The sequence below is a fragment of the Moschus berezovskii genome, chromosome 5 (assembly GCF_049115385.1).
Source record: "Moschus berezovskii isolate FMDL1 chromosome 5, NW_MosBer_1.0, whole genome shotgun sequence".
Lineage (NCBI taxonomy): Eukaryota > Metazoa > Chordata > Mammalia > Artiodactyla > Moschidae > Moschus > Moschus berezovskii.
This window is the reverse complement of record NC_142464.1, coordinates 87,536,564-87,548,257: the sequence shown is the minus strand read 5'-3', so window position 1 is coordinate 87,548,257 and position 11,694 is coordinate 87,536,564. Positions and strand designations below refer to the sequence as shown.

The following is an 11,694-nucleotide window of genomic DNA, read 5'->3' as shown; positions in this document are numbered from 1 at the left end:
CCCAACAATACTAATTTATATGTGGTTTCCCAAAACCTGTCTTCTTGTGCCTGTGAGGTTTTTCCTGGGCCATTTCATTCCCTGCACACTCACCTTCCCTCTTCTCTGCATCTTTCCCTTTGTCTGAATCCTGCTCCACAGGCTGGACACAGCTTAGATTTCATTTCCCTTGGACGGTGAATTGTGCAGAGGAGTGGATGACTTTTGTGTTCTGTGCATGCCACAGTGGGGATATTTATCACATGATATTGAGTTTAACTTATTTTTTTTTCACTTTTGTCAGAAAATGACAGTTCCTCTTGGTCTGCTCCCTCCTCCTCAAATGGTTGGTGCAAGGCACTGTAGAGATGATAGGAGATGACAGGGAAAGAGATAAGAACTGACTCTGAAGCAAGAATTCTGAACTAGACTATGAGGCAATGTAACCTTATTCTAGGTTTGTAGGATGGAGTTTGGGATTTCCCAGGTAGCGCTAGTGGTAAAGAACCCTCCTGCCAACACGAGAGATATAAGAAACGTGGGTTTGATCCCTGGGTCGGGAAGATCCCCTGGAAGAGTGCAATGCAACCCACTCCAGTATTCTTGCCTGAGAATCTCACGGACAGAGAAGCCTGGTGGACTATGGCCCATAGAGTTGCAAAGAGTGGGACATGACTGAAGCAACTTAGCACAGGATGGTGTTTATCTTATTTTATTGAGGTTTGGATATTAAAGAAAATGACAATACCCAAATCTAGAAGGCTTCACAGGTTCAAAAATCTCCAGCTGGTTTCCCTGCCTAACTCTTGTCCCAATCCAATCTATTCTCCCATATAGTAAGTACCCTGAGTGAGCTTTGAAAAACACAAATTTGATTAAGTCACTTCCATAACATAATCATGGTCTACTACTTGATTACTACATAATCAAGGACTACTTCAATTGGTCCTCAGTGCTCAATGATATAGAGTTTGTAACATGGTCAATTAGACATTTTTCTGCCTGGGCCCCTGCTTCCCCTTTAGCTGCACTGTTAATATTCTTCTTTTCTACTTTAAGTTTCAGTGGTACTAAACAATTCAGCTCTTCTGAATCAAGTCACATTTCCCCTTGCCCTTCAGTATCATGCTCAGTCTACAAAGATATTCTCTACAATTATCATTCCCCTCCTCCATCTCTTTGCGTCTGTGACATCTTCACTTGATTATCTTGCTCCTTTAGGTCCAAGCTTATATTATATATCATATTTTCTAGGGTCTTCCCTGACACAGCTGGTATGAGATCTTGAACTTTGAACTTGTCCCATGAAAGTACTCATTACTACAAATTAATTTGTTTGCTTAATTGTTCATTTTCTTTACCAGGCTAGAGACACTCTGCATCAAGAGATTTGACTCTTCCTAAAACAAAGCTTGGCATCTTGCAGTCAACAAATACCGGGTTGACTGTTTAACCAAATAAAGGAATCACCACAGTTTCAATTAATTACAAACATTCAAGTTATTTTAAAACTGACAGTTTTTGTTTGGGAATTAAGGGCCATTCTAAGAGATTTCATAGTTCTTATTTGGTTTATATTTTGTGAATTTGGGTGTTTTGGAAGGAGACCCACTTAATAACTAGCTCAGAAGACTAGGATGCTAATGAGAAAGATAAGCACAAAGGACTTCATTGTCACGGGACAAATGAACCACTTCTTCCAGTAAAGGGAAATCTGGGCAACTGTAAAACAGCAGACCAGAGGTTAATGCTAGGTGGATTTCACTGGGCTTGGCTACATTAATACCATCTCCTGTTTAACACTGTTTAATCAGTTTCTTCAAGGACCGGAAGGACATCCCTTCACTTAATCTTCATGAACCTCTTACTTGATCCAGCCATGTGTGTAGCTCTCAAGAAATAACTGATTTCAGATGGCTTTCCCCATCATCTCACTCCTTGCTCATCACTCTTGGCTGAACCAGAGTACCTCTGTTCCATGCTCTTTCCACATACATATTTACCTGTTTCTCTCTCTCAGCTGGAAACTCTTTTTAATGCAAGTTACAGGTGTACAATATAGTGATTCACAATCTTAAAATTTGTGCTATATTTATAATTATAAAATGTTGGCTGTATTCCTCATGCTGTACAATATATCCTTGTAGCTTATTTTATACCTAAGAGCTTGGGCCTCTCACTCTTAGTTCTCTTACATGAAAAACTGGGGTAATTATATGACATGAAAGGTGTTATGAGGATAAAATTAATGCATACAAAGCACTCAAAACAGTGCAAGGCATACAGGACATTTAATGTTCTTTTTGTTTTAATTTTACCTCCACAAACCATAGAAGATCAAGTGACATTTCATAGTAGAATAGAGTTTCTGCCTCTTTCTCTACTATTTCTCTATCCTTTTACATTTTTATATTCACATGTATTTACACGCTGCATGGTGGTTCTTAGTTTCATCAGAGATATAGATGATTTGTGGACTGTTCAGTTCAGTTCAGTTCAGTCGCTCAGTCGTGTCTGACTCTTTGCGACCCCATGAATCACAGCACGCCAGGCCTCCCTGTCCATCACCAACTCCCAGAATTCACTCAAACTCATGTCCATCGATTCGGTGATGTCATCCAGCCATCTCATTCTCTGTCGTCCCTGTCTCCTCCCACCCCCAATCCCTCCCAGCATCAGAGTCTTTTCCAGTGAGTCAACTGTGACTGTACTTTTTGTAAATATGAATGTCTTTTTCAATGTAATGTTTTCCATTTTAAATTCTATTTTGTCTAAGAATATGCTAACACCCACTTTTTAATTTTTTTTTTCATTTTGGATTTGCTTTATTCATTCTTTGCATTTTAGTTTTTTATATCATCTTAAATGTAGCTGCACAAGCATCATATACATGGATTTTATTTGGAACCCATGCCAAGAAACTATTTCTTCTATAAACAAGTTCAACCTTTTCACATTTACGGTCAAAATTAATGCACTTTATTTTCTTCTATATTTTATTGTACTTCTTGTTTTCTTTTTTTGTTGTACTGTCTCGCTATTACTTTATTATATTTTATTCTATGTACAAGGTTTTCTTGGATTTTTCATTCTTGTAATTTATATCATATACATATTGTTTTTACTTTTACAAGGATGTTAAGGTGTTAAATTTATATTTAGACATAATTACTAAATCACTATCAAGATGAAAAAGCATCTTGGTTCACTGGGAAGTAAAAATAAATGAATAGCCACTTTTATTTTTTGTGTATATTATCTGTTAGAATTTTATTATTAACATTTTTGTTTTATTTTCAATAGTTAGCTTTTAAAATTTTAGCCTTTAGCAGTTACATTTTCTCATCAAAAAATGATGTATGCAAAAATGTTATTTTAAAAATATTCTTATAACTGAAATTAGAGTCAACTTCAAACCCTTGTTTCATGTAATTTGCAAAAAACTGAATCTAGGCATTTTCAAGTAAACTCAGTAACTTCTGAGGTTGACTAATAATTTCAATTTTAAAATATGTCATTAGGGAATTGGTCTTTACTTTTCCTTTGCCCTGTAATGGCATCTAGGAGTAGATTTTGAGAGGAGCAGCCAGTTTATATAGCATCACTGCATCAGGAATAAGCTGCCTTTGAAAGTCACTGAAAGCCACTTTCCTGTTGGCATCAGAACTTTTTTTTTTTTTTAATGTAACAACAACAACAACAAGAAAAACACATGATACTGTGTTTATTCTCCTGGGGGCACTATGCTAGAGCAATGTAACTCAACTCCAAAAGACTGTTCACCTTCTGGGAAACATCTGACAAATGAGATGTCTCCTTTCTGTCTTCAAATCCTCCTCATGTCAAAGTTGGGGAAACCACAGCCCTTGGCCTGTTAGAGGATGCAAACCTCTGATATTATCTATCTTATCCAGTCTGTTCCCTTTCCTTTTCATATCTACAGCAGGACATCTTATTCTCAGTAATGATATATTTTTCCAAAATCTATTATTAAGGTATATATTTTGACTCTGGATATTCTGACATCAGACTATTATCTATGCCAGAAATTTTAAAAGGCCATTTTAAAATGTAAAATCTCAAAATAAGAAATTGAATCATCTATTCTTTCATCCACAGAGGTCTAAGTACTCAGTTCCTTTCTAGAAATCATGACACAGTTATCACATAGAAGTCTAAATACCAAGAGCAAAAAATACAATGTAACATTATAATATTAACTCAGTTACCATTTTTATAGTAAATATGTTTGCAAACTATTTAAGTCTATTTGACTGTTTTGTCTATTAAACAAAAATATTTACTTTTGTCTCTCAATTGACTGGAGTTTGTCTCTCATTGATTTCTTTTGAGGTGACTGTTTGAGTGCTATATATTTGACTATATAAGAATTTATTTATCTTAGAATCTTTCTCACTAGATTTACCCACCATTCTAAAGGAGATCAACCCTGGGTGTTCATTAGAAGGACTCATGCTGAAGCTGAAACTCCAATACTTTGGCCACCTCATGCGACGAGTTGACTCACTGGAAAAGACTCTGATGCTGGGAGTGATTGGGGTGGGAGGAGAAGGGGACGACAGAGAATGAGATGGCTGGATGGCATCACCGACTCCATGGACATGAGTTTGAGTGAACTCCGGGAGTTGGTGATGGACAGGGAGGCCTGGCGTGCTGTGATTCATGGGGTTGCAAAGAGTCGGACACGACTGAGCGACTGAACTGAACTGAGGAGTATATATATAATATACATATGTATATCCCCCCCACAAGATCTCTGTAGTTCTGCTAATTTTACCTTCTAGAACTATATATGCAAAGTAATCAAGGTTTCTAAACCAAGTAAATTGTCACACACAAAAATAAACTGAGTCCATTTACCCATTTTGAAATTAATTTATTTTTAATTGAAGGATAATTGCTTTACAGAATTTTGCTGTTTTCTGTCAAACCTCAAATGAATCAGCCAAAAGTATAGATATCCCCTCCCTTTTGAACCTCCCTCACATCTCCCTCCCCATCCCACCCCTCTTAGGTTGATACAGAGCCCCTGTTTGAGTTTCCTGAGCCATACAGCAAATTCCCATTGGCTATCTATTTTACATATGGTAATGTAAGTTTCCATGTTACTCTTTCCATACATCTCACCCTCTCCTTCCCTCTCACCATGTCCTTAAGCCTATTCTCTATGTCTGTTTCTCCATTGTTGACCTGTAAATAAATTCTTCAGCACCATTTTTCTAGATTCCGTATATGTGTGCTAGAATACAATGTTTATCTTTCTGTTTCTGACTCACTTCACTCTGCATAATAGGTTCTCAGTTCAGTCGCTCAGTCGTGTCCAACTCTTTGTGACCCCATGAATCACAGCACGCCAGGCCTCCCTCTCCATCACCAACTCCCAGAGTTCACTCAAACTCATGTCCATCGAGTCGGTGATGCCATCCAGCCATCTCATTCTCTGTCTTCCCTTTCTCCTCCTGCCCCAAATTCCTCCCACCAGAGTCTTTTCCAGCGAGTCAACTCTTCACATGAGGTGGCCAAAGTATTGGAGTTTCAGCTTTAGCATCAGTCCTTCCAGTGAACACCCAGGACTGATCTCCTTTAGAATGGACTGGTTGGATCTCCTTGCAGTCCAAAAGAGTCTTCTCCAACACCACAGTTCAAAAGCATCAATTCTTCGGCGATCGGCTTTCTTCACAGTCCAACTCTCACATCCATACATGACCACGGGAAAAACCATAGCCTTGACTAGACGGACCTTTGTTGGCAAAGTAATGTCTCTGGTTTTTAATATATTATCTAGGTTGGTCATAACTTTCCTTCCAAGGAGTAGGCGTCTTTTAATTTCATGGCTGCAATCAGCATCTAGGTTCATTCATCTCATTAAAACTGACTCAAATGCATTCCTTTTTATGGCTGAGTAATATTCCATTGTGTATATGTACCACAACTTCTTTATCCATTCATCTGTTGATGGACATCTAGGTTGATTCCATGTTCTAGCTATTGTAAATAGTGCTACAGTGAACAATGGGATACATGTGTCTCTTTCAATTTTGGTTTCCTCAGGGTATATGTCTAGGAGTGGGATTGCTGAGTCATATGGTGGTTTTATTCCTAAGTTTTTTTTAAGGAATTTCTCCATACCATTTTCCATAGTGGCTGTATCAGTTCACGTTCCCACCAACAGTGCAAGAGCATTCTCTTTTCTCCACATCCTCTGTAGCATTCATTGTAGACTTTTTGATGATGGCCATTCTGACTGGCGTGAGGCGATATCTCATTGTGGTTTTGATTTGCATTTCTCAAATAATGAGAAATGTTGAGCATCTCTTCATTTGTTTGTTGGCAATCTGTATGTCTTCTTTGGAGAAATATCTGTGTAGGTCATTTTCCCATTTTTTGATTGGGTTGTTTGTTTTTCTGGCTTTGAGTTGTATGAGCTGCTTGTATGTTTTGGAAATTAATCCTTTGTCAGTTGTTTCATTTGCTATTATTTTCTTCAATTCTGAGGGTTGCCTTTTCACCTTGCTTATAGTTTCCTTCGCTATGCAAAAGTTTTTAAGTTTAATCAGGTCCCACTTATTTTGTTTTTATTTCCATTACTCTAGGAGGTGAGTCATAGGAGATCTTGCTTTGATTTATGTCATTGAGTGTTCTGCCTATGTTTCCTCTAAGAGGTTTAAGTTCTGGTCTTACATTTAGGTCTTTAATCCATTTTGAGCTTATCTTTGCATATGGGGTTAAGAAGTATATCTAATTTCATTCTTTCACATGTAGCTGTCCAGTTTTCCCAATACCATTTATTGAAGAGGCTGTCTTTGCCCCATTGTATATTTTTGCCTCCTTTGTCAAAAATAAGGTACCCATAGGTCGATGGGTTTATTTCTGGGCTTTCTATCTTGTTCTATTGGTCTATATTTCTGTTTTTGTGCCAGTACCATCCTGTCTTGATGATGGTAGCTTTGTAGTATAACCTGAAGTCAGGAAGGTTAATTCCTCCAGATCCCTTCTTTTTTCTCAAGATGGCTTTTGTATTTCCATATGAATTGTGAAGTTTTTTGTTCTAGTTCTGTGAAAATGCCATTAATTTGATAGGGATCACAGTGAATCTGTAGATTGCATTTGGTAGTATAGTCATTTTCACAATATTGATTCTTCCTGCCCAGGAACATGGAATATCTCTCCATCTGTTTATGTCACCTTTGATTTTTTTCATCAGTGCCTTATAATTTTCTGTGTACTGTTCTTTTGTCTACTTAGGGAAGTTTATTCCTATTTTTTTGTTGTTGTTGTTGTTGTAATGGTGAATGGGATTGACTCCTTAATTTCTCTTTCCGATTTTTCATTGTTAGTGTATAGAATTGCAAGTGATTTCTGTGTATTGATTTTGTATCCTGCAGCTTTGCTAAGTTCACTGATTAGCTCTAGTAATTTTCTGATATTAAGTTTAGGGTTTTCTATGTACAGTATCATATCATCTGCAAACAGTAAGAGCTTTACTTCTTCTTTTCCTATCTGGATTCTTTTTATTTCTTTTTCCTCTCTGATTGCTGTAGCTAGGGCTTCCAAAACTATGTTGAATAACAGTGGTGAAAGCGAACAACCTTGTCTTGTTCCTGATCTTAGGGGGAAGGCTTTCAGTTTCTCACCATTGAGAATAATGTTTGCCAAAGGCTTATCTTATATGGCCTTTACTATGTTGATGTAGGTTTCTTCTATGCCCACTTTTTGAAGAGTTTTAATAATAAATGGGTGCTGAATTTTGTCAAAGGCTTTTTCTGCATCTATTAAGATTATCATTTGGTTTTTATCTTTCAATTTCACAATGATTGATTTGCCTATATTGAAGAATCCTTGCATTCCTGGAATAAACTCAATTTGACCCTGGTGTAGGAGCTTTTTAATGTGTTGCTGATTCTGTTTGCTAAAATTTTTTTTGAGGATTTTTGCATCTATGTTCATCAGTGATATTGGCCTGTAGTTTGCTTTTTTGTTTGTTGTCCTTGTCTGGTTTTGGTACCAGAGTGATGGTGGTCTCGTAGAATGAGTTTGGAAGTGTTCCTTCCCCTGTAATTTTTTGAAAGAGTTTTAGAAGGATAGGCATTATCTCTTCTCTAAATGTTTGATAGAATTCTCCTGTTTAGTCATCTGGTCCTGGGCTTTTGTTTCTTGGGAGATTTATGATCACAGCTTCAATTTCAGTGCTTGTAATTGGGTTGTTCATAATTTTTATTTCTTCCTGGTTCAGTCTTGGAAGATTGAACTTTTCTAAGAATCTGTCCATTCCTTCCAGGTTATCCATTTTATTGTCATATAGTTTAGTATCTTATAATTCTTTGTATTTCTGTATTGTCTGTTGTAACCTCTCCTTTTCATATCTAATTTTATTGATTTGATTCTTTATTTTTTCTTGATGAGTCTGCCTAAAGGATTTTCAATTTTGTTTTATCTTCTCAAAGAACAAGCTTTTAGTTTTATTAATCTTTACTATATTTCATTTATTTCTGCTTGGATCTTTATGGTTTCTTTCCTTGTACTAATTTTGGGGTTTTTTTGTTCTTTTTCCAGTTGCTTTAAGTGTAAAGTTAGGTAGTCTATTCGATGATTTTCTTGTTTCTGAAGTAGGATTGTATTGCCTTAAACTTCCCTCTTAGGACTGCTTTTGCTGTCTTCCATAGGTTTTGAGTTGTCGTGCTTTCATTATCTTTGTGTTTCTAGAAATTTTTTTATTTCCCTTCTGATTTCTTCAGTAATCTGTTGGTTATTTAGAAATGTGTTGTTTAATCTCCATGTGTTTGTGTTTCTTACAGGTTTTTTTTTTTTTTCTTGTAATTGATAGCTAGTCTTGTAGCATTGTGGTCAGAGAAGATGCTTGATACGATTTCAATTTTTTTTGTTAACTGTGAATAATATTTTATTTAGTCGTTTGTTTACAACTGAAACTCTGGGAATTCAAAATTAATATTCTTACCTGTGAGCCTCTTATAGACACCAGAAAATGTTTCCACCTTGTGTTCCACGTTGTTCTGCTGAGCTTTGTCCAGATGGACCTTTATAAGTCAGCTGGCGTCCAGCTTCACGCGGATCCTCTTGCCCACAATCTCACTTGGGAAAACCAAATCCTCCAGGATGGCGTTGTGCACGGCGGTCAGATTGCGGCTCCTGGGACGTTTCTGCTTATTTTTTGTACAGCTTCTTTGAGTTGGCTTAGGCAGAATTCTCCTTTGGGCGATGAAGACAACGTGCTTCCCACTGAACTTCTTCTCCAGCTCGTGCACCAGGCACACCTGGATTTTCTGGAAAGACTTCAGCTGCAGGACGGGGACGAAGATGATGATAGCTTTCTGGCCACCGCCAACTTTGATCTCCTTGGCGGCAGTGAAGTTCAGCTCCTGCAGCTGCGCCGTGAGGTTCGAGTTCATCTCCAGCTCCAGCAGGGCCTGGGAGACGCCCCACTCGAACTCATCCAGCTTCTCGCCGTTGGGCTTGACGATCTTGGTGCTGGAGCTGAACATGGCTGGGACCTTGCAGGGGCGGCCAAAGGTTCTTGCCGCTGCCAACTTGAGCAGGTCTAGGAAGAGCTGATTTCTATTTTCTTAAATTTACTGAGGCTTGATTTTTGACCCAAGATATGGTCTATGCTGGAGAATGTTCCATGTGTACTTTTTTTCTACATTGGGATGTCCTGAAGATATCCATGAGATCTATCTCATCTATTGCATCATTTAACTTTCATTTCCTTATTTTCTGTTTTGATGATCTGTCCATTGGTATCAGTGGGGTGTTAAAGTCTCTTACTATTATTGTGTTCCTGTCAGTTTCTCCTTTTATGTCTGTTAGTATTTGTCTTATGTACTGATGTGCTCCTATGTTCAGTTCAGTTCAGTCGCTGAGTCGTGTCCGACTCTCCGCGACCCCATGAATCACAGCACGCCAGGCCTCCCTGTCTATCACTAATTCCCGGAGTTCACTCAAACTCATGTCCACAGAGTCGGTGATGCCATCCAGCCATCTCATTCTCTGTCGTCCCCGTCTCCTCCCACCCCCAACCTTTCCCAGCATCAGAGTCTTTTCCAGTGAGTCAACTCGTCGCATGAGGTGGCCAAAGTATTGCAGTTTCAGCTTTAGCATCAGTCCTTCCAATGAACACCCAGGACTGATCTCCTTTAGAATGGACTGGTTGGATCTCCTTGCAGTCCAAGGGACTCTCAAGAGTCTTCTCCAACACCACAGTTCAAAAGCATCAATTCTTCGGCGATCGGCTTTCTTCACAGTCCAACTCTCACATCCATACATGACCACGGGAAAAACCATAGCCTTGACTAGACGGACCTTGGTTGGCAAAGTAATGTCTCTGCTTTTTAATATGCTATCTAGGTTGGTCATACTTTCCTTCCAAGGAGTAAGCGTCTTTTAATTTCATGGCTGCAATCAGCATCTGCAGTGATTTTGGAGCCCCAAAAAATAAAGTCTGACACTGTTTCCACTGTTTTTCCATCTATTTCCCATGAAGTGATGGGACCAGATGCCATGATCTTTGTTTTCTGAATGTTGGGTGCATAGATATTTACAATTGTTATGTCTTCTTCTTGGATTGATCCCTAGATCATTATGTAGTGTCCTTCCTTACCTCTTGTAATCTTATTTATTTTAAGGTCTTCTTTATCTGATATGAGGATTGCTGGTCCAGCTTTCTTTTGCTTCCCATTTGAATGGAATATATTTTTCCATCCTCTCACTTTCAGTCTATGTGTCTTGAGGTCAGAAGTGGGTTTCTTATAGACAGCATATATATGGGTCTTGTTTTTGTATCCATTCAGCCAGTCTGTCTTCTGATTGGAGCATTTAATCCATTTACATTTAAAGTAATTATTCATATATATGTTCCTATTGCCATTTTCTTAATTGTTTGGAGTTTATTTTGTAGATCTCCTTTCTTCTTTTGTATTTCTTAACTATGTAAGTCCCTTTAACATTTGTTGTAAAGCTGATTTGGTGGTACTGAATTCTCTTAACTTTTGCTTGTCTGAAAAGCTTTTTATTTCTCTATCAACTCTGAATGAGATCCTTGCCGGATACAGTAATCTTGGTTGTAGATTTTTCCCTTTCAGTACTTTAAATATATCCTGCCATTTCCTTCTGGCCTGCAGAGTTTCTGCTGAAAGATCAGCTGTTAAGTGTATGAGGTTTCCCTTGTATGTTAGTAGTTGCTTCTCCCTTCCTGCTTTTAATATTCTTACTTTGTGTTTAGGTTTTGTTAGTTTGATTAGTATGTATCTTGGCTTATTTCTCCTTGGGTTTATCTTGTATGGGACTCTTTGTGCCTCTTGGACAGCTGGGAGCTGGAGTTTAGGGATTGTGGAGTAATCCCAAAGCAAGGGTTACTGTTGACTGTGGACAGATGGATTGAGAGGCCATGCGGGGGGAGATCGTGGTGGGAAATGCCAGTGGAAGAAAGCCAGACCAACATGGAAGCAAGGCAATACTGCTGAGTCATGCATAGGGGTTGGAGCTATCACCATAGCCTCTCTCTCCCCACATACCATCAAAGGCCTGACATATGAACTACAAAGAAGGACTTCAAGCAGGGTGCCCCTTTAAGCACATTTAAGTGCCTGATTCACCTATCTACAGAGTAGGACCCCAGCCAGGGTGGCCTTCTCTATGTGACTGACACACCGAACAACAAAGAAGGACTCCAGGGAAGGG

At 38.4% G+C, this 11,694-nt stretch overlaps 1 pseudogene; it reads right to left on the bottom strand.

The window, feature by feature from the left end:
- Positions 1–8,915: 8,915 nt before the first annotated feature.
- Positions 8,916–9,500, bottom strand: LOC129561911 (small ribosomal subunit protein eS7 pseudogene; annotated as a pseudogene).
- Between the last annotated feature and the right edge of the window lie 2,194 nt (positions 9,501–11,694).